The sequence below is a fragment of the Physeter macrocephalus genome, chromosome 2, assembly GCF_002837175.3.
Source record: "Physeter macrocephalus isolate SW-GA chromosome 2, ASM283717v5, whole genome shotgun sequence".
NCBI classification, from domain to species: domain Eukaryota; kingdom Metazoa; phylum Chordata; class Mammalia; order Artiodactyla; family Physeteridae; genus Physeter; species Physeter macrocephalus.
This window is the reverse complement of record NC_041215.1, coordinates 4350577-4356126: the sequence shown is the minus strand read 5'-3', so window position 1 is coordinate 4356126 and position 5550 is coordinate 4350577. Positions and strand designations below refer to the sequence as shown.

The window sequence follows — 5550 nt, the reverse complement described above, 5'->3', positions numbered from 1 at the left end:
TTTTTTTTTTTTTTTTTTGCAGTACGCGGGCCTCTCACTGTTGTGGCCCCTCCCGTTGCGGAGCACAGGCTCCGGACGCGCAGGCTCAGGGGCCATGGCTCACGGGTCCAGCCGCTCCGCGGCATGTGGGATCTTCCCGGACCGGGGCACAAACCCGCGTCCCCTGCATCGGCAGGCGGACTCTCAACCACTGCGCCACCAGGGAAGCCCTACACTGTGTGTAATTTTTCATTGGAGCACAGACTGACCCCTGCCTGCTGGTCATGCACATATCTTCTAATGAGTGTTTTCCTTTTGAATCTGTGTTTTCTTTCCAGACCCCTCTGGACCTGTGTGATATGTTAAGATTTCACAGCTTTAGAAGTGAGATTAATTAACTCAAGATTAATCAAGATCTCTAGGAAAAGCTGTGTCCTTCTGACACTTTTGAAAACCAATTTTCTTTCTGAGAAAACGAGCATTGCTGAGGGTGAATCTAAAAGGGATACTAATTAATGCTTGGCAATTGGCACCCATCCCTCATTCATCCCTCCTAAAAAATATTCTTTGGGGGAAGAGAAAAGATCAGTTCTTCCCATCACCTCAACCTCTCAATAGGATGCAGTGTTCCTTATGTGACAGCTCTGAGCTTCGGTTTCTTACTCCTCCTGGGAGGCACCGAAGTTCAGCCCCAAATGCACTTCCCTAGTTGATCATTTACTTATTTCCCCTGAATCCTCGTTCTCCAAACCCAGACCATGTCTGCCACAGGATAGGAGCTTGTTACCTGCTTGTGGTCGCAAGGCACAGATTAACCTCTAAATCCTATTCATCCTCCATGGCTGAAGACCCCATATCTTTTACGAAGTTTATTTCTATCATATCTATTTCTGCCCTCATTAATCTCCTTCCTTCTTCCACCCAACTGAGCACTTAATGTACTTACTGCTTTGTATTATTCGTAACATGTGTGTTGATATTATTTCCTCGAGTAAATCAAGGGGCATAAACACTAATACATCCTTTTTTTTTTTTTTTTTTTTTTTTTTGTGGTGCACGGGCCTCTCACTGTTGTGGCCTCTCCCGTTGCGGAGCACAGGCTCCGGACCCGCAGGCCCAGCGGCCATGGCTCACGGGCCCAGCCGCTCCGCGGCATGTGGGTGGGATCTTCCCGGACCGGGGCACGAACCCGTGTGCCCTGCATCGGCAGGCGGACTCTCAACCACTGCGCCACCAGGGAAGCCCTAATACATCCTTGAATTACGGAGAATGCCAGGCACATCATTAGACGACAGATTCAAGCCTGCTTAGTGACAGATAAGGGAAGAGAAAGCAATAAAGAAACTGACATTTGTTGAGTGCCTAATGTGTACAGGAAGACACAGCCTCTGCCCTGGAGGAACTCAGAACCTGGTGAAGGAGACTGACTTGGGAAGCTGACAATACAAGAGTTTATAAGAGGGGAAGCCCTGACCTGGTTGTTAAGAACGTGACACGTGTTTCAGGGCCACTTTCTTGCTAACTGATTTGGGCAAGTTCCTAATCCGTCTATCCCTTGATTTCTGTCATCACCTGCCTCACAAGTTGATTTTGAGGATGAAATGCATGGCCTGATGCCTAATAGGTGCTCAACAGTGTTGGTCTTCCCCTCCTCTACCTTCCAGGGAGGAATGTGACCAGAAGTTTCTTGGAAGAGAAGCAGCAGAGAAGGGAAAGTGGCATGGCAAGAGAGGGCAGCAAGCAACTCAGACTGTTTTGGGATGCCATTATCTTCCAAGGCAGCATTCCTGTCAAAATTGTTTTGTCTGTTTCACTAAGACTGAAAATTTCCAGGACATCTAGTAGTTCCTGTGGGGTTTTCATTTTTTGGTTTGGTTTTTGGTTTTTTTGTCAGCGCTGAGCTGAAGATCCACTGTGAGTATCAGCCACTCTAACTGAGAGCTAACCAGGAAGCCAGGGAGTGAGAACAATCTAGTGTTTGTTGTAGGAAAGACTCCCAACGGGACAGGTACAATAAGACCTTCTTGTTGGCGAGGCCAGAAATAGGACAATAAAAACAGAAAGCGGAGGAACAGATTGATAAGAAGTAGGAACCAAGACCTGTAGCCAGATAACAGTTTGTTGAACTACAAATAGAGGCACATTCCAAAAGGCCCAATCTGGTGTAAAACTGTGAAGCTGGATTTCTAAACACAGGAAGTAAACAGTCCAGAAAGGTCACTAAAGGAAAGAAATGATAATAAAAAGTTCAGAGAACTGAGGGTGAAGTTAGGGGGCCCTGTGTATCCAACATCCCCCCCCACCCCATAAATTCACAAGGTCATAAATTTCCCTCATGCTACAGCAAAACCAAGGATGGTGCTCACCAGTTTTGAGTTTTCAGCTTGTTTTCACAAGGTCCAGCCCAAGAGTGAGATGCATAAAGTAAATGGGCGCAATGTACCTGAATTCACACTCCAGTCACAGTGAGACATAGAGCACACTAACAAACCTGAATGCCAGCTGTGGACTCTATCCTGTGTTAAGAGGGCAGTACTAGGAGGAAGCCTCATTAATCTACCCCCATAACTCAGTGCCCATCTAGGCTCCTGCAGGGCTGCTGGCCTTTCCATACATATCCTAAGGGCACTAGCTCCCTGCAACCTGGGCAGTGCACCCACCACTCAGCCTTACGTCAGGATTCTGGTGGCAGGAGTCCTGGTGAGCTGGCTACAGCTCCTTCTTGGTGCCCTGATAACCAGTCAGCTTGACATGAAGAGGCTTCTTGCCCACTTACCCAATCACCTCTTCCCAGTCTGGCAAAAGAGGAAGTCACCTTTGGGGAACTTGGGAGTGTAGCAGAGGGAACTGAAGGGCGGATCAGGACAAGGCAAAGGGGTGCTTCTCCTTTCCTCCAAACAAAGGTTCAGGCTGCTGCCAGCTCCATAAAAGAAGGGAGGACCAGGTCGGTGGTTTTCTTCTCTCCTCTGGTTGGGGAACAGAGGAGTAGGGAGTATTAGAAAGGAGGGAAATGTACAATACTGCTCGTCGCCCTGTCCCAACCCAATTACACGGTGGTGAGGCATAAGGCAACATAGGTAAAGTCCTTAGAGTCTGGCACACAACAAGCCTAAGTGAAGGTTAGCTATTGTTGTTATTATTAATAACAATGGCTCTGAACTTCCCTGGGGGTCTGATAAAAGCCATAGACTTGCTCCCCAGAAAAAAGCGCACAAGTATACACACACCTAATTTTGCAGGTGATTTCAGAGGATGTGAAGATATTTGTGTAATACTCTGATTAGGACCCACTGTGGTCAGGACACACTCCAGCCTACAGAACAGCTACATAATTTGCAGGTCCGAGTATAAAATGAAAATGCAGGGAGCCCTCGTTCAAAAATTAAGAATTTCATGACAACGAAAGCAGAACATTAAACCAGGTGTGGGACCTTTCTCTGCATGGGGTCCTGCTTGACTGCACAGGTCCCACACCCAAGCAGCTGGCTCACCAAGACCTTAGAGCTCTAGGTCAGACCACTGTACCTTTGCTTTAAGCAAACTCAGTATCCCAAGAATGGAATTTACAAAATGTGCATTTGAAAGCTGGCCACCCATAAGACTCTTATTGAGCAACTACTTAGTGCAAGGTTGTAGAGATCAAACACTTGAAAGGAACAAGCCAGAGATCCTGCACAGCAAAGCTTTTGCAGCCAGGGGGGAAAGACCTGTAAATTACACAGCTGAGATGACAGGAATCAGCCACAGTTGCTGTGGGAACCCAGAGGGGGCACTATTTAGGAAGGGAGAAGGTAGGAAAGCGCCCTCAGGGCCTGACTCTGGGGTCAACACAGCAAGATGAGAAGGGTGCCAGGTGTTCTAGGCAAAGGGAGGTGAGAGAGGAGACGATGCTTTGCCCAGACCCGCACTTTCTGTGCACGTGCTACATTATGCCCGAAAATTCCACCTGTGACCCTGCTTTTCAGAAATGCAGGCGGAGAGCAGGAAGCGTGCCCCCTCCCTCGGACATGCAGGTGTAGGTATGGGCTGCTCCTTTACCACAGATACCATAGAAACAAACCATGGGGAAGCAGCTAAGACTGCAAGACCCCAAAAGGGTCACATGAGGAAATTTACCCTGCGACAAAATGCCATGGAGGCTCAGCAGCAGCCCGGGACCTTGCGATCAGACTCCTCTGGGTTTAAATCCCCTTAGCTCTATGTAGCAGCTTGTGGCCTTGGGCCTCAATGTTTTCAACTGTAAAATAGGGATAATCGTAGTATTTACCTAACAGGGTTGTTGTGGGGATTAAACATGTTAACATATGTGAAGCATTTAGAACAACGTCTTGCTTACCCAACTGCTACATAAGTGCTAGCTATTATCATTAGCAATAGGACTGATAACAATGAAGGAAAAAAAACCAAACTAAAACAAAGCAGTTGCCAAAGGGCTCCCGGATCTCCGAGAGGGGAAGAGGCTTGGGTGTGGGTGAGTAGGAAGGTTGGAGGTCTTGTAACCATACCCGCTGAATGGGCAAAAAAAAAAAACCTTTGGAATGTGATGACCTTTGATGTATTATAAAGATAGACCTCTGGGTGGAATTGGCTAAGTCATGTAACCTTTGTTGACCTCAATTTCTCCAACTGCGGAATAGGAATAATGTGTCCCACTTACTTCATTGGATAACATATGTGAAAATATTTGGTAAGCTGGAGGTGAAGGTGGTGCTGACTACTGTCTAAGCCACAGGGTTTACTAATGATGTCATTTATAGACAGACCCCTCTTCCTCTGCCTACCCCTTAAGAGTGGGTGCTTCTCAGGTCTCCAGCCTAGACTGCTTCTCAGCCCCCATAACCACACCCATAGCTTCAGTAACATCCATGCTGGTGCCTAGCATCCCTACCTCGTGCCTGGTCCTCCTTCCCAACCTCCAGGCCCATGTAAAAAGTGCCCACTAGGTATGTCCATGTGAATATCTCAGGCACCTGCAAACTCTCATTGTCCATGACTGAATTCATCATGGCTCCATATCTCAGTGACAGGTTCATGGTCCAGCCAGCAGGAAACCTGGGTGTAATCCTTGACCTCTCCCCCCACCTCTGACATCCATCAGTCATCTGTATGTGCTAATAAATATGGCCCCAGTGCAGCTACTTCTCTGACTTCATTTCACTCCTATTCCCATAATCCAGGACACCTCTCCCTTTCCTAGACTCCCACAACTTCATCACTCGTCGACCTAGAACACCTCACTCACTCCTGTTTGCCTAGCTCTTACTCATCCTTTGGGATTCCCCTTAAAGGTCATTTCCTTTAAAAAGCCTTTTCCTCCACCACTCGATGAGGGTTCCGGTGCTCTTACCCAGCAACCTGTGCTTGCTAAGATACTGTACCTACACTGAGGTCCACTGCTAAACTCTCAGCTCGAGGAGGTCACAGGCTGAGTTTCTTCCGCTTACCAGTGTCTCAAGCATGTAACATCAGGACAAAAAACAGGAGCTGAAAACACTTGTTGAATGTTGCCGAAAACCTCACGTGGCTTGCAAAGTCACACTTAGCTTCTTAACTCACACTTCCCCAGACACA

General features: G+C 47.6%; 1 long non-coding RNA gene across 1 annotated transcript; it reads right to left on the bottom strand.

Annotated features, from left to right (window-relative positions):
- On the bottom strand, positions 1-5550 carry LOC114487473 (uncharacterized). The gene is made up of 3 exons (XR_003682595.2): positions 4096-5550; positions 2756-2945; positions 1-2199 (listed from the first exon to the last, which is right to left on the bottom strand). It is a non-coding gene; the product is annotated as an uncharacterized lncRNA (long non-coding RNA).